The sequence below is a fragment of the Podarcis tiliguerta genome (genome assembly GCF_965153285.1).
Source record: "Podarcis tiliguerta genome assembly, chromosome: 7".
In the NCBI taxonomy this organism is placed as follows: domain Eukaryota; kingdom Metazoa; phylum Chordata; class Lepidosauria; order Squamata; family Lacertidae; genus Podarcis; species Podarcis tiliguerta.
The window spans coordinates 75,979,284-76,004,196 of NC_139540.1; positions in this window are offsets into that span (position 1 = coordinate 75,979,284).

Below are 24,913 nucleotides of genomic sequence, written 5' to 3' on the forward strand. Positions count from 1 at the left end.
ATTCTTTGGAACCTGAACGTTCCACGTGGCTTCTGATTGAGTGCAGGAAGCTCCTGCAGCCAATTGCAAGCCACTCCTTTGTTGTCGAACGTTTTTGGAAATTGAACGGACTTCTGGAACGGATTGTGTTCAACAACCAAGGTACGACTGTATTCCTCTTTTTTTACAGGCCAGGCCAGCTTCTAGGATTCAGATCCACAGGGCTTTTGTGTATTCGTTCTCTTTCTCCTCTCTTCCCATCTCACACAGTTGTTGCTGGGCTGTTCCTATGGACATCTTTAATTTGGGAAGTTGTTCTGTTGTAATGCCTCATGGAAGCACTGCATGTCCAGACTAATCTGATCTTATCTGCATTTTTAATGTATATTTTATGCAAACAGATCTGATGATCAAGTGGTATCTAAAATCTATTAAATAATAAAATAGAGGGTTCAACTTGATGCCCTGTGCCCGAGGGCCCCCAGAAACCTGAAGCCAACCCTGACTGAGAGCCACTTTGAGCTCAGGATTGTTGTTGGAAAAACAGAATACAAAGCAATATAAATACAGAAATTGAAAATGAAAAATTATAAAAATATAAAAATATAAATATTTGATCAAAAGCAAAATAAGGTAAAAGCAGAATATAAATATTCAGTCAAATCAAACCAATAATTTCTTACGAGAATGTACATATTAGAAGAAACTTGCACTAAAATGCTGCTAATTTTTCATAAGGACTTCCTTTTAAAAAATTGAAACTGGTGTAGAAGTGTGGTGAAATGAACTTAGACCTGGAAAATGAGAAATAGGGAAAAATTGACTGAAAGATTTGCCCATCCCTAGTGTGACGTAGGAATTACATTGTATCCTCAACATGCCTTTAAAACTGACACGTTTTGATCTGTGACATGTTAAGCATGTTTTCATCCAATACTGCATGTTTTCTCTGTCTGCTGTGCATACTGTATTATATCTATGTATTTTTTATCAACCATTTTTCTTGTTTAGTGTGGAATGCATTATTAGTTGCTATTTTCTGTTTGTTTTCCCCTGCTTTCAAGTTGAGGCCTAAGGACAATTTTCCAATAAAATATTGATTGAATTTAAATATTCATCAAACAAATAATCAAGAAGCTCAAGAAGCAATTTCCCCCCAGCTCAATGGAAACCAAACCAATGAGGAGGGCGAATGATTCTCTCCCCCCCCCCTTCAGATGTCCCACAGCCATTGCTACAGAGATTACGAGTGAAATAAAGTTTCACAAGGGTCAACAACTATCAGATTCGACATCATTGGTTATCAGCAATACAAGTCTTTTTCCTATGCCCAACGTTTTTCTGTTATAGTTTTTTTAGCCACTGCAGGGGCTGCGCTCCCTTGCTATATAGATCCAGCACTGGATCCTTCATTGAACAGCTAAGAAGCAGAAGCCTCCAAGTGATTAGAGAGGAATATCATATCCTGCAAAATGATGCAGTGAATGATTTAGCAAGTGGTTTGGAGTGGGTGGGATCCTGGTCCCATAACATGACTGATAACTTATGCTTCAAGGGTCCCCGATTCCAAGAAGGTGTGCAAGAATATTAAGTCAGTTGCACCTACCAGCCCCCTTCATACTCCTAGATCCTTTTCACATGAGCTTCGCTGATCATTCCTGCTTAAGTGCAGAACCTAACATTTGCTCCTATTGAATTTAATTTTGTTAGTTTGGGCCCAGTTCTCCAATCTGTAAAGTTCATCTTGCATTCTGTCTCCTGTGACATTAGCTACCCCTCCCAGTTTGGTGTCATCTGCAAATTCCTTTGTTCAAGTCATTTATAAAGACGTTGAACATCAATGGTCCCAGGACAGAACCTTGCTGTACCTCACTTGTCACTTTCTCCCCAAGGTGGTGTGCAATGTTTGTGTCAGGATGCTGTCAGCAGCTCCTGGCTGGTTGCCCAGGAAAGTACAGTGGTACCTCGGGTTACATACACTTCAGGTTACAGCCTCCACTAACCCAGAAATAGTGCCTCAGGTTAAGAACTTTGCTTCAGGGTGAGAACAGAAATCGTGCCCCGGTGGTGTGGTGGCAGCAGGAGGCCCCATTAGCTAAAGTGGTGCTTCAGGTTAAGAACAGTTTCAGGTTAAGAACAGACCTCCGGAACCAATTAAGTACTTAACCCAAGGTACCACTGTATAAAGACAAGGGAAAGTTTCTTACCGTCCTTTTTTATTTCAGTCTTTACAAAGAGAGGCTATAGAACCCAGCCTCTTGGATAATAACATTATCCCAATAACATGATTCTCCACCCCTCGTCTCTCCCACTTCCTCATTCCTCATTCTCGTTTTCTCTTCTATGGGTGCTGCTATGTGCCCTCTGTCTTTGACCTCATTGCTCTCCTACTTTTAAGGCATGCCGGGTTCTGGGAGATGGAGGGTCTGGAATGCTTTCTAATGACAACATGTCAGCCGGGGGTTGTCCTGGCTCTCCCATGATTTCCCAGCTTTTCCCCTCATCTGCCTCTGAGTTGCTACCTCCCACAAACCCTTGTTGTAAATCTATACTGTCTCCCTCTTCCTCCTCCTTGGAGGGGTCAGGCTGGGGAGGTGGTCTCCACCATTCCTCCTATGCCCAGTCCCTGACAGTTTGTGAGCGCTCTTTGAGTTTGGTTAGTCAACTAGCTACAAATCCACCTAATACTTACCTCGTTCATCTGACATTTTACCAGCTCTTCTCTTATGGGGGACTTTGCCAGAAGCCTTACTGAAATCAAGAAAATGGTCTGCAAATATTTGAATGCAAGGAAAGAACTCTGAAATAAACCTGTATGTTGACTCAGTGTTGTCTGAGTCCAGATCCTTGTTTCTAGGGGTCCTACAGAATAATTTAATGGCTTGATTTCAAGAGTCTCTCCTCTTTAAATCTCCAGCCTTGTTCCACATTAGACAGCCCATTTGATGTCCCTGACCTGGATTCTAGATCAAGCTTTGATATTTGTCTGGGCAATAGACTAGATTAGGTTTTGTCTATCTAGCTCATTATCATCTTGTACGTGCCTTTCTATTGCTCCTTGTTCTTTTCAGTCTGAAATTCAGCTCTGACCCCCTAGCTATTGAATGATGGAGTTTTGGGCAGTCCCTTTCTTGAAGCTAAGATCAAGAAGATCTCTGGTAATGCTGGTCTCTAACTAAGGATGCAGGGAAGAATTCACTTGTGCTGATTCTGAAATGGACTGACCTGATCCACAAGTCCCAGACTAAAGCTGCGTGCATGCTATGCATTTAAAGCCCATTCAAAGCTTTCCTTTAAAGAATTCTGAGCATTGTAGTTTACCCTTCACATAGTTACAATTCCCAGCAAACCTTAACAAATTACAGTGCCCAGAATTCTTTGACAGGGGAAAATGTGCATCAAAAGTGCTTTAAAGGTATAGTTTGCACACAGCCTAATGTTGCAAGACAACTCCTGGCTCAAAAAATCCTTAGCCACCCAAGTTGCGGAGATTACAAAGTACTGCCTGACTAGTATTCAGCATTATAAATAGCTGAGGTTTGTGTATGTGTCAAAGGTAGGTTGAAGTTGAATTTTGGTGAAATCCTCAGTTAAGGAATATTTCCGTGGAAGGGGAGAGAGACTCTGTGTTGGCTATCATGGTTTTTGTCCACCCTCCAGCCCTAGGAGCCTTCATAGGGACCTGTTTCGGGGGGAGGGGAGACTGTGAGGGAAGATAGACTCTGTTGATCTTTGGGGATGGTTGGTTTTACCTATGCGGCCCCACTTCCAACCTGAGGGACCTTAAGAATGGAGTTGCTGTCATGGGCATTATGTGTATGTATTTCAATTAGCTTAATAGAGTCAAAGATTAAGAGTCATGGGGTGTGGAGAGAGAGAGTGTATGAACTTAACAGTGCTTAGTTTATTTTTGGCTGCTATTTTGTTAATACTGTTATCAATGTTATTTTATAGATTATAAATGCTGTATTGATTTGTTAATCGTATAATATGACTTTTTCTTTAATTGTGGCGTTGAGCTTATTTTTTTTAGTTCTTGCCTTGTTAATAGTGTTTTATAGATTGTAATTGTTTTACTAATTATTTGTTTACTATTCTCTATTGTTTATGCTGTATTTGTGATGTTCTGTTATATTGTGTTATTATTTATAGTTTGCAAGCCACTTTGGGATTCGTTTGAATGAAAATGGCACAGAAATATAATTAATTGATCTGTCTTTCCTATATCATTTTTTTCCGGATTTGCTCGCATCCCTGAATTTTGTATTGGAAATGGCAAAAGCAATTATTTCCGTTCTTATTAATGCTTATTCACCATCCGTTGGTGTCTTCTGCAAAGCTACTGCTCTTCGTATTGAACCATCCAAGTATGTACTTCAATGTGGAAGTTGCCATGACACAACTTCTTACAAAACGGCTTGCTCAATCCGATTTCTAGGAAATTACTGAAGCAGAAATAGGTTTTACAATTAGAAGCTAATCCCTAATAGTAGGGGAAAGTGCTCCCCTTACCTGACATGCCAGCAGAAGACAGGACATTTTAATTGGACAGGTACATGTTCTAGGGATTTGCAGTCGGAGAAGATGCATACCTAACAGGTTGGATCGGAAGGTTAATTAACTTTCAATAGCAATAGTTTTTCCTTAACCCACTGAACAAGGATGAATGAGCTGCTGTGATATGAACGGTGCCCCTCATTATAGCTGAATGCTTGTGCTGGGACATGCAAGCGGCAGTCATAGACACAAAATATTGACAAGGAAAGCAAAGGGCAGTTGATAGAGTTTGGATTTGATATCCCGCTTTATCACTACCCTAAGGAGTCTCAAAGCGGCTAACATTCTCCTTTTCCCTTCCTCCCCCACAACAAACACTCTGTGAGGTGAGTGAGGCTGAGAGACTTCACAGAAGTGTGACTAGCCCACGGTCACCTAGCAGCTGCATGTGGAGGAGCGGGGAAGCGAACCTGGTTCACCAGATTACGAGATTACCGCTCTTAACCACTACACCATACTGGCTCCCAAGGTACCACTGTACTTGCACTGGCATGCTTTTGAACTGCTAGGTTGGCAGGAACTAGGACAGAACAAAGAGAGCTCACCCTGCTGTGGAGATTCGAACCGCCCACCTCTGTGAGGTGAGTGGGGCTGAGAGACTTCAAAGAAGTGTGACTAGCCCAAGGTCACCCAGCAGCTGCATGTGGAGGAGTGGAGATGCAAACCCGGTTCACCAGACTACGAGTCTACCGCTCTTAACCACTACACCACACTGGCTCTCAGTGTGATAGGATAACTTCATGACACATGGCTCAAAAGGCACAAAGGGATGAAGGAGACACGAGGGTAGAGTGCATATGAGAGAGGAGTCTTTGGAGAAGGCATAAGATATAAGGGACTGAAGGAAGGGAGGCCAAGAAAAAAACCTATATGGGCTGAGGAACAGAAATGATTGTGTGCACAGGTAAAAGATGTAGTAAGGGCAGGAAAACACAAAGTTCTGGTGATAAAGGAACATTTTCTATCCATAATGTGATGCAGGCAAAAACAACAACAGCCCATCCATAGGAAAAGAGAAGCATTATTGTGTGGCCTTATCCCTGAGAAACTGTTCATATTGTCCATGCCCCTGTGATGAAGGGCGGTATAGAGATTTAATAAATAAACCGTTGCAGAATTTCTCCTCCTCCTGGAGAAATTTGGTGGAATTATCCTCTCCATTCATTTGCCCATAAATAGGATGGAGAATCTTGAGAGGCCATTTGCCCACAGCTCTGCTTCCTATTGGTACCAGCCACGGCTAGCCCTCCCAGTTTAAGGCTGCCCCTCCTGATATCCCATGCGGCACTGGTACATTATGCCAGTGCTCTTTGTCTTTAAAAAAAAATGTTTAGAGGTACTCTCATTTCCCTATTCATATTGAAATACTGCCCCTCAATGAGGCCAAACTTAGATTCATGAAATGTTTGGGCGTATGCATACCCCTGCGTCCCCCCAGAAAAAAAGCACTGCATTAGGCTATTGTTAGCCGTGATACCAATGTACCAATGGTTTGACTCAGAATAAGGGGACTTTGTACTTACATACGCATTACAGTCTATCGATTAGAACACATTTGATTTCTTTGGAGGAAATTTTACGGTGGCTCCATAGCTATCTAATATGATCGTTTCATTGCAATGTTAAGTAACAGCGGCACTTACAAATTACAGTTTCTTGTCAATAAACTTAAGCATGCAAGCTAGCAGTAAAACATTGTATTGCTCTAGACAACAGCACTATGCATAATCCATAACGATTTCTGTAATGCACAATAATTATCTCGTACTAGTTGGCTTATCTTGAACTACCTAGCTTTTATGGGTTTGAGGTTTGTAAAATAATCTGTAATACAACTGTACCTATTAACAAAACCACAGTTTTCTCCAAGTAGCTATAGGAAAAAGGCTTGCCTGAAAACAGTTCTGGTATTCGCCAAATAAATGGGACATTAAACGTAGCTTTGCATTTAAGATATATATTCTTTAAAAAAAAAATGCAGAAACTGGGCGGAATATCAAAAATGAAAAGGCTAAAGTCCTGGTGAAATTCACTCTTCCTAAGCTGCTGTTTGCTTTGGGAGAAAGTCCCCCATCAGTGCTATGAAGCAATGACATTAATCTGAATTAAGATTTAATGTGAATTTTGTAATGTATTGTGACATTTGCATTGTAATGTATATTGCAATGTATTTGGGGCACATTTTGTCTGGTCCAGTGAAAGTGAGTTCAGCTGTCATGTGGGGCCTTTAACTGACAGTTGTAAGTTAGAAGTCTCAGGATGCAAAAGAAGGATAGGAGATAGGCCTATTTTGATTGGTGGGTGCAGGCTTAGAATTTTCTGTTAGACTGTGATTGGCTGGGGCTGAACTAGAGGGACCACAGCAAGTGTATATATGGCTCAGTGCTGATCAGTTAGATGGCAGTTGGTTGGAGAGTTGGAGTTCTTGGTGCTTGACCATTGTGGAGTCAGCTGGAAGAAGAAGACAACAGAGGGAGGGGAAGGAAGAGCTGAGGGGCAGATGGAGTGGGTTGGTGGCTGAAGCTCCCTCCCACCTCCTTTGAGGTTACTGAATCACTTGGCTTAGATGGAAGAGAAAAGGTGAGGATTGGCTGCAGAACTGGGAATCATCTAGGAATGCTCGTCTCTTGTATCTGGCAGGAGTACCAGAGGGGAAGATACCAAGGGAACTAGGTAAAAGGTAAAAGTTAAGTCCAGTCAAAGGCGATTATAGGGTGTGGTGCTCATCTCGCTTTCAGGCCAAGGGAGACAGCTTTCCGGGTCATGTGGCCAGCATGACTAAACCGCTTCTGGAGCAATGGAACACTGTGACGGAAACCAGAGCGCACGGAAATGCTATTTACCTTCCCGCTGCAGCAGTACCTATTTATCTACAGTGGTACCTCAGGTTACAGACACTTCAGGTTACAGACGCTTCAGGTTACAGACTCGGCTAACCCAGAAATAGTACCTCGGGTTAAGAACTATGCTTCAGGATGAGAACAGAAATCGTGCAGCAGTGGCGCGGCGGCAGTGGGAGGCCCCATTAGCTAAAGTGGTGCTTCAGGTTAAGAACAGTTTCAGGTTAAGAACAGACCTCCGGAATGAATTAAGTTCTTAACCCAAAAAGAAAAAGAGTTTGGATTTGATATCCCGCCTTTCACTCCCTTTAAGGAGTCTCAAAGTGGCTAACATTCTCCTTTTCCCTTCCCTTTTTGTCTAAAGGACATTAAGAGGGTTACTAAGTGCAAAAGTGACCGTCTTACTAGAACATTAATAGTTGAACCTAAGCTGTTCATACTTAATGTCAATAACAATATCAGGAAAGTATGTGCTCACTGAACAACACTGAACTATTTTAAAGTAACTGCTTAAGCTTGTGCACTTAATAATCTTGTAATAAATAAATTTCAATAGTGTTGTTTAATATAATATCAGTATCTGTCTGGATTCGTTCCACACTTTTACCCCTCATTTACTGGGTTATTGATAAAGTAGACTGAATGGTGGCAGCTGCATGAGCTTAGGAAAGCCGTTGAAGTGGGAGTTCAGCTTTATTTGAAAGAGTAAGAATGTTAATACCCTACTTCCCTCCACAGGGATGAATAGGGATTTCCTCTTGATGCAAATAACAGTTTCAGAGGGCCAATTAATCTCACCCCTCCCTGCTTCAGTGCTGATATTTATTAATTTACCCAGTGGCTGCTGTTTGCATTAAAAAACAACAACACAGAGATTAAAAGCGACATTGAATGTTACTTCTAGTTTGACCCTTCTATTAACTCTTCACCTGCAAAAAACCCCAAAAACCTGAGTGTAAAGTTTGTGATTTAAGAGCTATAGATATCATCACTAGTGCTTTAATTTTTTTGACAGGTCTCAAATCTCATGCATCGTAGAAAATTGCACATCAATGTTCAAATGTAGCCAAATAATAGCTGAAAAGAAATTAATGCAGAAAATCAAGTATCATCAGATGTCAAAACACATTCAAAATATTCAGCGACTATTCAGCAAATATTTCAGTCTTCTAAGAATATCTTGGAAATATTAGATGACAAGTTTCTTAGATGACCATTCTGCGAAGCAAATTCATTTTGGCTCTACATTTTGCCCTTTGACATAACTGATAAGTAAATAAGCTGTTGTCCTTATGAGAAAGTAGACGTTTTGTGGCTGCAAATGAACTTAAAAATAATATTTATAAGGACTGCAATGGTGTCTACAAACCTCTGATTTAAGAAATATGAGAAGAAGTATTTTTGATACTGACCTTTTGGTGGATATAAATAAATTACTATGCATTGTTTCCTTATTGGTGTAATGCACACATATTGAGCAAGCAAGCCTAAGCTGTGAAGAGTGCTACAAATGACATTCAAACTCCTGTTTTAAACTTTGAAATACACCTCTGCTTGCACAAAACAGCCTACTATGATCCTTCCATAATTTACTGCTAAATACTTTCCTTCTGTTCCCATGGTATGGGGGCTACTTGATTGTGTAATGTCCCTGGCATAATTTGGCAGACAGTTATCTTGGCAAAACATATCCCTGCTTCTCCTTTTTTTTTTTTTTTTTTTAGAAGTGGAAAAACTGCTTCAAGAGGAATTAAAATTCTGAGCCAATAAAAGCTTAGCAAAGTCACAAACCAAGCAAATGACAAACTTTGCTTTTCTGAACTGTAACATATTTTATGTAGTCCCAGATAAGTGGAGGCACTGCTGCATTTTCACATGAAGTGAAATCTGAAGGTGAATTTCAAGGTTCCTCTGTAGGGGAAATAACTGAGGTATTTTGAGAGAAGAAATAGTTAGGTAAGATTAGTCAAAAGATGTCATGGGTTATGTCTGGCTCCAGGCTTTGGTGAGCCCATGGACCCAAGAATATCAATGGGACCCCACTTTTCCTTCCTCCTCCAGGTTATCCCAGTGAAAAAACACACTATCTTGTGCATATTTTCTGAAAACAACACTCCAACAGCTATAATATATGTTATTTGCTTGACTCAAAATCTTGGAATATAATGTCTTGTGTTCTTACATTTGGGGAATTAAAAATGCCTGCTGCACAAGAGCAGCATCAGGACACATTGAGACAAAATATTTCTTCTCTAAATGATATTTTAATAAGACAGTTCTAAGAATGTGCGCTTCAAATGTATTGGCTGTGTTTTAAATGACTGTACCTGCTGCTATATGTCACCAGCAGTGCATTGTGAGAATAAAGCTGTACATGAGATTGAAGTGGGATCAAATAATCCGTATTCCATTTGTCAAAAATTAGAACTGCTAAGCCTCTTGGGCTTGCTGATCGGAAGGTTGGCAGTTCAAATCCCTGCGATGGGGTGAGCTTCCATTGCTCTGTCCCAGCTCCTGCCAACCTAGCAGTTCGAAAGCATGCCAGTGCAAGTAGATAAATAGGTATCACTGCAGCGGCAAATGGCATTTCTGTGCGCTCTGGTTTCCGTCACGGTGTATTGTTGCTCCAGAAGCGGTTGAGTCATGCTGACCACATGACCTGGAAAGCTGTCTGTGGACAAACACAGGCTCCCTCGGCCTGAAGCAAGATGAACGCCACAACCCCATAGTCGCCTTTGACTGGACTTAACTTTCCGGGGGTCCTTTACTTTTACCTTTTAATGTGGCACCCATGGGTACCAATATGCCTTGCAAAGGTAAAGGGACCCCTGACCATTAGGTCCAGTCACAGACGACTCTGGGATTGCGGCGCTCATCTCGCTTTATTGGCCAAGGGAGCCGGCGCACAGCTTCCGGGTCATGTGACCAGCATGACTAAGCCGCTTCTGGCGAACCAGAGCAGCACACAGAAACAGCGTTTACCTTCCCGCTGGAGCGGTACCTATTTATCTACTTGCACTTTGACGTGCTTTCGAACTGCTAGGTTGGCAGGAGCAGGGACCGAGCAACGGGAGCTCACCCTGTCGCAGGGATTCAAACCGCCGACCTTCTGATCAGCAAGTCCTAGGCTCTGTGGTTTAACCCACAGTGCCACCCGTGTCCCTATGCCTTGCAAAAGGTCTCAGTAAATATCTGCTCAGCGCACGAGTGAATTTTTGCTCTTCCTGCTTACACTGTTCCTGTTTACACTGTCTCAGTCTCTCCTACACTGAACATGACTGACATATGTCCACATTTTACTGGATGCCGGTCTTCCTCACCCTTCTGTCAGTGAGTGGAGGCTGGTGCTTAAATACCATTCCTACCATTCATATTTACTCCATGGTTGGTTTGTTGCCCATGTTCTTGTAGAGAGAGAATGAAAATGTGAGTTGTATTCACTCTCATGTTAAACTTGAAACACCTCGCCTCTCAGCTAGAAACCCACTGTACTTTTTATACCTCTGTAAGACTCACGCCACATAAAACCCACGATGCCTCTTTTTGTCACTGAAATTCTACTCAATATTGATCCAGAGCGAACTCCGACATATTGTTAGCAGAGTAAAAACTTAAACACGTTGCAGGATTCCGCCAAAAAATAGGCAATTAATATTTCATCCAGCAGAGCTTTACTGCTACTGAAGGCAAATGAGCATAATGGTCACAAATCCAATACATTCAGGATTTGCACTGAATCTAGTGGCAGCAGACTTAACTTAAACTTACAATAACTTATAGTAAGACTCAACCTTAACACTAAGTATACTATGTACAGAACACCACACCAGAAGGAAAAGAGATAGAAAGTGAAACCCAGGCTCCTTCTGGCCTTACTTTTTATAGTCAGCATGACCTTGACAGAAAGAGATAACAGAACCAGTTTAAGCCAGCTGTACTCAGCTTCTCTGAAGGAATAACCCAAACATCAAGGACCTTTCGCTTTTTTCTTTCACACAGAGAAGCTTCCAGAACCCTCTTGAATTAATTAGAATAGGAAAGATCTCTACACAACAGATCGATACTTTCTGCACTAAGAAATGCAAACTGACACTTTTGAGCCTAGGGGTGGGCGAATCTGCCAATTTTGATTTCTCTCAGTTTCTTGTGGTTATCAGTTTGGGATGGTGGGGAAGTAGGCAAAAGACCTTTCTATCCCCTGGGTCCAGGAAGTGTTAGCGTATCTTCCGACTGAGGTGATAGCCTGAGTGTTGAGCCATTGAGGGGAACAAAGGAAATGGATCTTTGTGAGACAGCAAATGGGTGCCCTCCTCTCTCCACTGGCTGGTATTTAGAAGGGGGGATGGGTATCTCCAACCTATTACATACCCAGCTCTGCTGGACGTAATAGGAGGCTGGTGGTTGAACCTAAAAGTAGCAATCTGTATCCCCTTCCCTCTTTCCTCCTCTAACATGAAAACCGAAATACATCTGCCATGGTGATGTTATACTGAAAATGTCTCTTCTTCTGCTTTGCAAGTATCACCCAATAAAGAGGGGAATGGGTGAGGAAATTCTCAATGATCATAGAATTGAAGAGTTGCAGGGGTGCCAACTTGAATAAAATAGTGTGGGGGGGTTGCAGGCAAGCCCCACCCCACCTAATTGATCAACTTTGAGGGGCAGCCCCCTCAAATATTTTATGGGGGGGGGCAAGGGACCTTGACCCCTAGGCGTTGGCTCCTATGTAGAGTTGGGAGGGACCACAAGGGGCAATAATAATAATAATAATAATAATAATAATAATAATAATAATAATTTAGTTCTACCCCACCCATCTGGCTGAGTTTTCCCAGCCACTCTGGGTGGCTCCCAATCGAGTATTAAAAACAATCTAGTCCAACCTTCTTCAATGCAGGAATTTTTTGCCCAATCTGGCGCTTGAACCCATGACTCTGTGAAGGAACAGGTTACCCAAACCTGACTGTGCAGTCACCTGAACCGGGCCCCAATAATTTCCAAATTCTTTCTTCAAGGATCCATTAGCTAAAATCCATTAGCTTGAGCTGTATAACACAAACCCAGCTGCATAAACAAAGCCTTCTCCTTTATCGGTCCATGAAGGCTTAATGGATGGCCTTGTCAGTTCCGAGTGGAGACGGGATGGCGGAACTGGGTCTTATCTTATCGGTTGTAAATATCCTGACCACGCTGACGCACAGACCTTGCAAGACAGGCCTGTCAGCCCCTGTTCCCGGGGATGGCGCCAGAAGATCTCCTATAGTTGGGTGACCTTTTTACCCCAAGATAAGAGTAAAGAAACAGGAATTTCTGTTCATGCTCAAGGATGCAAACTTACGTGTACAAACTCATGAGGCTGGATTCCTGGGGAGGGGGAAAGGGGACCTGAAGGGGATATAAGCTGTATGTAACAGATCTTTTAGTGTGCTTGCTGTGACTGATCACGCAGTGCCTTTCTGCTATCTGGAAAGCAGAAATAAACTCTTTCTCTGAACCAACCCTCAGTGTCCATTGACTCCTCCCTCCCTCCCAGGAGCAACATGCACCCAACCAATGGGAAGGGTCTGAAAAGCCTACATTAGCATATGTTTATAGTGCAGAGTGTGGTGGATGCTGTCACAATAGATTGTTCTGGACTCCAAGTTGCCATGGTACTGGGCAGATGAATTTTGAAGTGAGAGTTTTGAGGTCCTGTCAGGAGTGTGTGCAGGAGCCAGGTCCTGTGACTGGTAGGGCCTTGCAGGACTGGGGCCTTCCTGGGTTTGGCCTGGAAGGGCAAGGCGCGGATGCACAGGTGAGGCTTGACAGAAGACTCGTAGCACCTGGTGGCAAGGGCCGGGAGGGGTATATAAGACCAGCATTTCCCTCTGGCTCTTTGCCACAGCAGCACACTACCCACCTAGCTGTGCTTCAGCTTCCTGACTCCTGGTATCCTGACTTTTGTACCCCTGGCTTCCTGACTCTTGGTATCCTGACGCTTGGACCCTTGGCTTCCTGACTCCTGGTTTCCTGATTTGCGGACTCTTGGCTTCCTGACCCCTGGACTGCTGACCCTGGATGGCTGATTCCTGATTCCCAACCTCTACCCTGGTCCCGACGTACCAAGCTGGGACTCCGACTGCCTATAACCCAGACCGTGACAGGTCCCTGGTCAGACCCAACATCTAAGGAAGTGAAAAACTTTGATGAAACTAGAATAATTTCTTACGGAGTGTCATGTGTTCCGAGGCTGCCACCAAATACCATCAAAAGGAAATGTTGAAGCAAACTTGGAGGCCTGCATTGTCAGAACGTCTGCCATTTCAAGGGAAGTGAATAGAGTTTTGATAAGACTAGGAAAATTCATCTGTAGGCTTTCCTGTAACCCTGCTCTGAAATATGACTGATAGCTAAAGTGGAAGAAATGAAACTTGAAGCTTTTGAAATGTGCTGTTGGAGAAGAACATGTAAAGTGACTTGGACAGAGAGGGAATCAATACAGAAATATTGAATTGTGCTGGAGAGGACAAGCAGTAAGGCTAAGTGTGAAAAAAGACAATCAGGTGCAACAGGGCACATCAGGAAATGGTTAACTAGTTCAAGATATAGTGCACTGGAATATTTAATGGCTCCACAAAGACCAACGTGAGAAATGATTTACTGGAGAGAGTTTCTAGGAAAATAAGGATTGTCCTGGGCAAATATAGCTGGACTATATGCATGGAACTTTCTTTTGATTTAGTATCCCCAGCCCGCCAGCAAAAGGAACTGCAAAGCTGAAGTCAATCTCCCTTTCTGTCCCTTCTCCCAAGCCCAGAAGAAAACATTGTAAATAACTCTCTAAATTCCTTAGACCGGGGAAAAAGCTTTCCTGCATTAACCTTTGAAACACGGTGTTTCTACTTTGCCTTCCCTAATCTATGGCTCTCACAGTGGAGCCACAGCTCTGATGTAGTCATCCATCTTCGGGTCAACACTCTCTTGCTTTTCCATACAAAAAAAAGCAGCAAATCAAGAATTAGAATTCTGAGTCGTCCTTGTACAGGACTCAGAATGCTACCCTAGATCCTGACACAACTTAGTATCTTGCATACCCTGCCTAGGATTATATGTCGGCAAGAGCCAATTTCTTATTAGAAGAATTTGGAATCACCTGTTCTTCTACTGAATCAACTTGTAAAGCATAGTTTTAGCAAAAAAACAAAAACAGGAGGATCTGATCAGCCAATGAATATACCGGTAATAGTCAGCCTGAGAAATATTTTTGCTATTGAGCCCACATTCCTATTTTAAACATCTCAGGCTAGTGGTTTCTCTCTCACCTCAGATGGGACCATTGGCGGTAAGGTCATTCCTTGTATTTTAAATTTTATTAAAAGTGTCTCAAAGTCATGGAACTAGTTCATGGAACATTTTCCTACTTCTAAACTTGTCTCTTAATCTATCCTACAGAGAAAAGGACCGAGGTAGCTCTGGAAAGCAAGGGCACTATTTCTCTCTCCCCATGAAAAGGTGTTGGTCCCTTGAGATCAAAGCCTTTTATCACATCTTTCTCTTTTGAGCTATTATTTATGAATTGTATGAGGTGATGTACATCTGTCGGCCATGGCTATGTCAATAGACACTGTGTAAGCAAGAGTCTCTCCTGCCAACCTAGCAGTTCGAAAGTGCATCAAAGTGCAAGTAGATAAATAGGTACCGCTCCGGTGGGAAGGTAAACGGCGTTTCTGTGCACTGCTCTGGTTCACCAGAAGTGGCTTAGTCATGCTGGCCACATGAGCCAGAAGCTGTCTGCAGATGAACGCCGGCTCCCTTGGCCAGTAAAGCAAGATGAGTGCCGCAACCCCAGATTTGTCCACGACTGGACCTAACGGTCAGGGGTACCTTTACTTTTACCTTTAAGCAAGAGTGTAGTCTAGTCAGAAGTAGAGCCATTGGTGGGCGATTTAAGTAAGTGAAGCAATAGTATGGGAGGGAGTTGTTAAAACCATTCCTACCCAGAGCCAAGTTATTTCAAGACACTGGTAAAGTGGGTTTATATTTGTAGAAAAACAAAATAGACTAGGGTATACAGTCATATCTTGGAAGTCGAACGGAATCCATTCTGGAAGTTCGTTCAACTTCCAAAACATTCAGAAACCAAAGCACGGCTTCTGATTGGCTGCAGGAAGTTCCTGCAGCCAATCAGAAGCCATGGTAGCCCCGTTGGACGTTCAGGTTCTAAAGAACATTCGCAAACCGGAACACTCACTTCTGGGTTTGCAGCGTTCAGGAGCCAAAACGTCTGAGTACCAAGGAGTTCAGGATCCAAGGTACAACTGTATTAGTTTGGACAAATTGAAATACCTTAAGTGGGGTTCTTAGAAATTCCCCATTCTAAACAGATGAGGCTAGTGTACAGAATACTAGCTGAAAATTGCAGAAAATGTTTTAGTCTCAGTTTGTCTTGTCTCCAGGGCAACAGCCCTGTGTCCTTACTTGTGTGTAGCAAATTTTGATAAGCTCCAAGGGAGTTGAAATGGACTCCAATCCCTCCTCAGACAAATTGTACAAATGGTGTTTGATTTGAACCAATTGCCATGGGTCTTAAAGTTTCAAGACTTCCTGCTTATTTTAAAATTTGATATCCCTGTATTCATTTGCAATTATTATTATTATTATTATTATTATTATTATTATTATTATTATTATTTCTGACTGTGTGTTCCTCAGACTAGATCATGTTGAGAATACACAGCAAGGCTATTCAGTTCCATTTGCAAGCTGCGTTGTGATGTACGCCTTGGTTGTAAGGGCTTGAATATGCAGTTAAATTAATTGTGGTTTTAATATACACTAAGTTTAAATGAGCTGTGGAGCACGATATGAATGAATAAATTGGAAACCCAAGATTGAGTTTTCTTACTTAGGTCTTCCTCAGGTCATTCAGAACCTGAATGAAGGGAAAGTGAAAGAAATGTACAGAGTATTAATACCTACCTCCTTTCTCCTCTATGTCTGTAAAAGCTGTTTTGCAAAAGAAGAAAACTTCTTTATTTTAACTAGCAGTATGCTAGGAGGCAAGTGTAGGATGGATGATCCCCCCGTTCACAGTTTTTTAAACACCTTTTGAATATGTATTAAAATCTTGTATTAAAACAAATCTGTTAGGCGAAACCTCTCATAACTAAGTCAGATTCTCTGAAAAGAAGCCTCACACTTTGTACATGGCAAAGAGGCTTCATCACTCTAAACAGGCGGGAGGGTAAGCAGTGTGCTTTGTAGATTTTTCTTCTTCTTCTTAAAGTGAGTCTCAGTATAAAGCTTGTGTTCAGTCTCTGGGTAATAAATATTATTATGCTGAAGAGTAACTAACTAATTGATAACAGCAGAGCCTCCAGATGCAGGAGTTATCTCCCTTAAGCTTGACTTTATTTGGATTAATTTGGCTTCAAAAGGAATTGAGGTTTCTGGTTCAATCTGCATAACAGTTCACAAAATAAAATCAAGATATAAACCCACAAAATACCTAATAAAAACAAAAACAAAAACCCAATAGCGCCCCCACCCCCAAAAAACACATTTTAAAAGGGCATAGGATGTAAATCGGATCAACCAAAGGCCTGGTTAAAGTGGAGCATTTTTGCCTGGCGCCTAATGGTGTATAATGAGGAGATTTCCCCCCTCCCATATCCAAGAATCTGCTGATGTTCTCTGCTGATTCTCCAGAGAGGAGGGGTGGTTTCTTGCTCTCTACTTATTCCGCTCCAGCCTCACATCAAAGTGTCGGAGAGAGAGACTGAGTGTTAGAGAGAGATCGTGTGTATAGATAAGGTTGCTGCTAAGAGCAGCTGCAGACACTCAGTGCAGTTCAGCATTTTCGCTTTGACCTCATTTAGCTCTGTATATAGTTGTGTATTATAGTTGTAGATAGAATAAAGAAGATATTCTACAGAGCTGCTCTCCGAGTCGTTTATGCTCTGCTATACTCTGCTATACTCTGCTGTGCGACGACTGTCTTCTTGTTGGAGTGAATCCGGTGCTCACAACTCTAAGGTGTGAGTCCACAGCACTTTGACCTGTTCCTGTGCAGAAGGTGGTCTCTGGAAGTGCTACCCAGCTCGCCTAGCCTAGTCGGGGCTGAAGTGGATGAATCCAGTTCGTGGCACTGGCTCAAGCGCAATGCTGACAAAAAGGGCATAGGATGTAAAATGGATCAACCAAAGGCCTGGTTAAAGTGGAGCATTTTTGCTTGGCGCCTAAAGGTGTATAATGAAGGCGCCAGGTGAACTTCCCTGGGGAGAGTATTCCACAGACAGGGAGCCACTGCAGAGAAGGCCCGTACTCGTGTTGCCACCCTCTGGACCTCTCGAGGAGGTGGCACACGAAGGAGGGCCTCAGAAGATGATCTCAGGGTCCAGGTAGGTTCATATGGGAAGAAGCGGTCCTTGAGGTATCACAGTCCTGAGCTGTTTAAGGCTTTATAGGTCAAGCTGGACCATAAAGAAGGCTGATCGCCAAAGAATTGATGCTTTTGAATTATGGTGCTGGAGGAGACACTTGAGAGTCCCATGGACTGCAAGAAGTTCAAACCTATCCATTCTGAAGGAAATCAGCCCGGAGTGCTCACTGGAAGGACAGATCCTGAAGCTGAGGCTCCAATACTTTGGCCACCTCATGAGAAGAGAAGACTCCCTGGAAAAGACCCTGATTTTGGGAAAGATGGAGGGCACAAGGAGAAGGGGACAACAGAGGACGAGATGGTTGGATAGTGTTCTCGAAGCTACTAACATGAGTTTGACCAAACTGCGGGAGGCAGTGGAAGACAGAAGTGGCTGGCGTGCTCTGGTCCATGGGGTCACAAAGAGTCGGACACGACTAAATGACTAAACAACAAAAGGTCAAAACCAGCACTTTGAACTGGGCCCAGAAACTAATTGGTAGCCAGTTCTGTTGATAGCCAGATGCAGTTATGGTGACTGACTCCAGCTCTGGACCTCAAGATGGAAAAACTGTTTCCCTTTTACTACTCTGCAATGGCAGCCTGTCTCAGTGCATATTGAATATAACTTCAACCACACATTAATAATCATTTGCTAGTTAGCAAGTGTGTACAGTTCCACCCTCCCCTCATTCTGTATTGTGACCTGCAACGTAACATGTGAACTGTTCATTGCTAAATTATTGGTGGGGAAGGGATATCAAAGCTACATTCACCCATTGTTTGAAATAATAAAGCATTAACCCCATGGAATAGCAGTACCGATATTATCATTAGCCACTTTACATGTGCCTCATTAAAACAATAACCTTCCTTTTCTAAGCTCAAATCAAATTAGTCTGTTCCTGTTTTTCAAAAAAATGAACCTTGCATCTAAGTGTAGGAAGCAATTTAGTTGAACAGAGAGCACAATACAAGAGTTTCTGAGTTGCTGTGTATAGAAAGAGTTGATTCTTTCACTATTACTCGTGCCACAATCTCGGTCAAATTTCACAGCTGTTCACAAAAATGGGGAGGAAGCAAAAACGACCATAAAATCATGAAATACAATAAAATCATGAAACCAAAGAATAAGCAATTAAGCAGCAGGGGACGAGAATCAGTGGTTTTTGAAGGCTCTGTAAAGTGAAGGTTCTTGCACATCTTCTGAAACATAGAGAAAAGGCTGTACAGTCAAACCTCCGTTGTCAAACATAATCCATTGAGGAAGACCATTCGTCTTCCGAAATGTTCGACAACTGAAAATGGAAAGCTGAAGGCTCCATACAATAGAGAAATGCAAAACAGAAGCCACATAGCACATTCAGCTTCTGAAAATCGTTCAAAAACCGGAGCAGTTACTTCCAGGTTTTTAGCCTTCGGGAGCCGAAATGTTCCAAAACAGAGGCGTTCAGGAACGAAGGTTACAGCAATCTCGAGGGAAATAATTCCAAATTTAGCGTGGCTGCCAATATCTGGTGTTGCATCAGTAAATATGGAAATATTTACTGATGCTTTGCACAGTAGAGCCAGGCTGAATATCGCTCAGCTCCAGCTTTGAGGCTGAAACCTTCCATTTTACTGGGACTGCATCCCCCGCACTTCTTGGAGTGTCTCCACACTAAGTCAAAAGTGTGGCCCCTTCTTATCTGAAATATGTTATTTGCAGCCTTGACAGTGCAATGCGAGGAAGCTCTACAGAGACTCATCAACCATTTTGACCAAGGCTGCATGGAGTTTGGCCTCACCGTCAGCCTGACAGAAACCAACGTCCTATGTCAGGACATCACCAGCACTCCACACAGCAACATTGGTGACCACATGCTTGAGGTGGTTGACAGTTTTGTCTAATTGGGCTCCACCACAGCTAGCAACCTTTCTGTTGATGCTGAGCTGCGTAAGTGTATTGACAAGGCAGCTATATGAGTGGCTTGCCTCTCCATGGGAGAATGTGATGCTAATGAACAAACCGAAGGTGAAGGTCTACAAGGCTTGGGTTGTGGGCAACTTATCCCCACAAGGTGGGGTGCCTTAATGCCTTCCACATGTCAGGAAGATTTTGGGCATCACATGGTAGGACAGAGTCTCAAACAAAGATGTGTTCTCCTAAGCCCACATTCCCAGCATATCTGCACTCCTGTCTGAGTGATGGCTATGTTGCCTTGGTCATTTCCACAGACTAGAAGATGGCAGGTTCCCAAAGGACATGCTCTATGGGGAGCTGGCTTCAGGCACTAGGCCTGTTGGCAGACCAACTCTGTGTTACCAAGATGTCTGCAAACATGACATGAAGGCTGGCAACATCAACCCCGCTGTGTGGGAATCCCTTGCGGATGATCGCAGTGCCTGGAGACAGACCATCAAGTTGTGTATTCACAGCAGTGACCAGAGGAGGAAATACTTCTGGGAGGAACACAGAGAGAAGAAATGTCATGGTGCAGCTGTAGCAGCAAACTCGGTCATCTTCATCTGCCCCAGCTGCAACAAAACATGTTCTCCCATATTGGTCTCTGCAGCCCCAACAGGTACTGTAACAGATTGAGGTTGAATCCTGACAAGACAGAAGTACTGTTTTGGGGGGACAGGGGGCGGGCGGGTGTGCGGGGACTCCCTGGTCCTGAATGGGGTAACTGTGCCCCTGAAGGAGCAGGTGTGCAGCCCGAGAGTCATTTTGGACTCACAGCTGTCCATGGAGGCGCAGGTTAATTCTGTGTCTAGGGCGGCTGCCTACCAGCTCCACCTGGTACGCAGGCTGAGACCCTACCTGCCTGCGGACTGTCTTGCCAGAGTCGTGCATGCTCTAGTTATCGCCTGCTTGGACTACTGCAATGCGCTCTATGTGGGGCTACCTTTGAAGGTGACCCGGAAACTGCAATTAATCCAGAATGCGGCCGCTAGACTGGTGACTGGGAGTGGCTGCCGGGACCACATAACAGAGATCTGCATTGGCTCCCAGTACATTTCTGAGCACAATTCAAAGTGTTGGTACTGACCTTTAAAGCCCTAAACGGCCTCAGTCCTGTATACCTGAAGGAGCATCTCCACCCCCATCATTCTGCCCAGACACTGAGGTCCAGCGCTGAGGGCCTTCTGGCGGTTCCCTCATTGCGTGGTAGTGAGGTTACAGGGAACCAGACAGAGGGCCTTCTCGGTAGTGGCGCTCACCCTGTGGAACACCCTCCCTTCAGATGTGAAGGAAATAAGCAGCTATCCTATCTTTAAAAGACATCTGAAGTCAGCCCTGTTTAGAGAAGTTTTTAATATTTAATGCTGTATTGTTTTTAACACTTGATTGGGAGCCACCCAGAGTGGCTGTGGAAACTCACCCAGATGGGCGGGATATAAATAATAAAGTATTATTATTATTATTATTATTATTATTATTCCAGGAAGCTCATGGGCCAGAATCGGCCCATGGGCCTTAGGCTGCTGACCTCTGAGTTAGGAGTTATGTGACCAAGAGGCAAAGCAGCAGGTGGAGCACAATGGATGATTTCTGTTTGGATCCAAGGCTGTAGCTATGGGAGAAACAAGACCCCCTTGGGATGTCAATGCCATAAACTCCTCCATGATAGGCTCAGGGTGTATCTATGTGTAAATAGACCATGTATCATAAAGACACTACAGTCTCCGCTGGCCCTCATTTCCAAAAGGAAACACAAACTCTGGGTTAAGTGACTCAAATCCCAGGAATCTTGCACTGCTCGGAGATTGGGGTGGCATGAAGCACTACTTTAATGGAAAAGATGCAGAGATGTCTTGGCTAATGCTCAGATGATCATTGAGAATCACACCCATGCCTCACCATTGCTGTAGAATAAATTTGTCAGTCTGGAGGGTGTCAGAACTTCATTCTAATGGATGGAAATTCAAAACTCTCCCAAAGGATTGTAGACCTATCATTACAGTTGTCGGGCCAACCACAGGAGCTAAGGAAAAAGAGAATGTACCAGAGCTGGCTAATGGGGAAATGAATGTGGGGTTTAAACTACCAGCATAAATTGGGCATGTGGCATGGTGCGACAAATTTCCTGCAGGCAATATCTTGACACTCTTGAGTGATTGCTTCTTGGAACAAGAAGCTCTAAAGCACAGAAAGCAGCAAGGGGTGGCTGTTCTTAAATTAGGCTTTAAATGAAGTTGAATGCATACAACTTAAAGGTAGAACAAACGAATTGTAAGTCGTAATGACTACAGTTTAATTAGGCTTAACGTTCAAGCAAAAGCCATGAGGATATTCAAAATTTTAGAAGTGGAATATGAATGATAGCCAGGCAACATGCTAAGGATCACATAAGTGGCAGATATTTGTTCGTTTTTGCATTGTATAGGACGCGGGTGCCGCTGTGGACTAAACCACTGCGCCTCTTGGGCTTGCCCATCAGAAGGTCGGTGGTTCGAATCCCCGCAATGGGGTGAGCTCCCACTGCTCTGTCCCAGCTCCTGCCAACCTAGCAGTTTGAAAGCACGCCAGTGCAAGTAGATAAATAGGTACCACTCCGGCAGGAAGGTAAACGGTGTTTCTGTGCGCTGCTCTGGTTTCGGTGTTCCGTTGTGCCAGAAGCGGCTTAGTCATGCTGGCCACATGACCCGGAAAAACTGTCTGCGGACAAACGCCAGCTCCCTCGGCCTGCAAAGCGAGATGAGCGCTGCAACCCCAGAGTCACATGTGACTGGACTTAACTGTCAGGGGCCCTATACTTTTAGCTTTATGTTATGGGTAACACAAGCTATTTGGTAAATATGCATGGCAACTTAAGGCCATTATGTAGAAATGGTTAGCCTTAGAACACTTTTCAGCTGGGTCTTTCTCTAAACCGAATCCAGAAATGAAGATTTGGGCTGCTCAAGACATGGCCCAAGCAGTTAGCGCAATCGCACCAACTATTCCTCCACTCCACACCTGCATAAGGTTGCAATCGAGTTAGCAAAGTGGTTACAGGCCCACTGTATTGATTGTTCAATATACGTTGTCTGTAAATGATGTTGAGGGATGTTCATAAATAACCTCATACTTTGCAGATTAAGCTGAAGATATTGTGCATATAGGGATGCGGGTGGCACTGTGGGTTAAACCACAGAGCCTAGGACTTGCTGATCAGAAGGTCAGCGGTTCGAATCCCCGCAATGGGGTGAGCTCCCCTTGCTCAGTCCCTGCTCCTGCCCACCTAGCAGTTCAAAAGCACGTCAAAGTGCAAGTAGATAAATAGGTACCGCTCCAGTGGGAAGGTAAACGGCGCTTCCATGCGCTGCTCTGGTTCGCCAGAAGTGGCTTAGTCATGCTGGCCACATGACCCGGAAGCTGTACGCCGGCTCCCTCGGCCAATAAAGCGAGATGAGCGCCGCAACCCCAGAGTCGGCTACGACTGGACCTAATGGTCAGGGGTCCCTTTACCTTTACCTATATATTAACACAACAGAATTTTAACCACTGGTTCCATCCCAGAATCAGTCTTATTCTTAACAGTCACAGCCTGGAAAATAAAGCTGATCTCTGGGATTGTGGGAAACATATAGCTCAAATACAGCTCTCTCGGTAGGCCTTTAAAGCAATGCTTTAAAGGGGTCCAGGACAAGAAGTCGACCGAATTGCGGCAGAGAAATCGGTCTGGCTAGGAGCAAACAGATTGAGGAGGGAGGGGAGCATGCAAGGTCTCAAAGGGAAGTAATGATTGCTGGAAAGCAAGAGGCGATGTCGTTTTTATGTCTTACTCTCCAAGAATACATAGGCATAACTCACTTTTCTGTAAATCCCAAATAACGGGCTACTTTGCTGAATAACAAGAAGGCAGCACTGACTGGGAAAATGAATGTAACCAAGAACAGCCTTAGGGTGGATCTTTTTTTGACAAGTTAACTCTTTCATTGTCGGACTATAATAGGGATTTTATCTAGTTGCTGCAGTCTTTTCTAGGCTCCCAGAATGCATAAAGGCCCAGGGTGCCATTCAGAGATCTTTCTACAACAAAGGCTCTGGAAAATGTCATTTTTCAACAACGTTTGATTGAAATGGACCTGTTCTCGGTCTCCTTTAAACTATAGTTTACAAAAATCATAAGCCCTTCAAACCAACCAAATTATTCTGGAATTTTATTGCTATTCTTTCCCATTGAAAGTTTAAGTGTTGTTCTGTTGACAAGTGATTTCTTCCTTTACAAACTACAGAAAAGTTTGATGAATTCACATGTGTTATATGAACACATAAATTCAGTTCATCCAGTCTTATAGGAAGTAGCGTTCCTGTTTTGAAAGCCTGCATTTGAGCTTGTGTTATCTATTTGCCTGACTAAACCATTTGATGTGATCCTTGAAGTAATATTTTGACATCAAAGCTTTTCTCAATGAATAATACATCTGCTAAGTGCAGTGAGCCAGGGTGTCCATGTAGATTTGCCTTTTACTTGGATATGGAAGTCGTAATGACATATTTCACAAAACAAGTTCATTCAAACTAAAACAAGCCAAAAAGAAAAAGAAAGCAATGACAAAATTCGAGAAGTGCACGACAGAGAGATGATATCATGGAGAGGAATTTTAGTTTTGTCTTGATTTAGCATCTCTCTAAATCACATAATTCAACACCAATCTAATCTTTTCAAATCATCCAATATGCCAGAAGTTGGAGCTATTTGCTTAACCTTGCATTTATTTGTTTCAGGGGACAGATCTCCTTTTCGGGGGGCCAATGCAGGCACATTACAAACACATTGTTTTACATTTTCAGACAGAATTCACCGGAACTCAGTTCCAGCACCTCATTGCCATTCTAAGAGAATGAGGGAGGTGTTCATGGCGAGTTCTGGCACCTCTTTTTCTAGAAAAAAGAGTACTGATTAAATGGCATCCATGATGTTACATGGAACATGCAGCATAGCATGTATAAATCCTGTTGGTGATAGTGATATAATGTCACTAAAAATAAATTCACAATCAGCAGTTGCCATTTTTCTTCTTCTAGTGACCTGGAAAAGACCCTGGTGTTGGGAAAGATTGAGGGCACAAGGAGAAGAGGATGAGATGGCTGGACAGTGTTCTCGAAGCTACCAGCATGAGTTTGACCAAACTGCGGGAGGCGAGGCAGTGGAAGACAGGAGTGCCT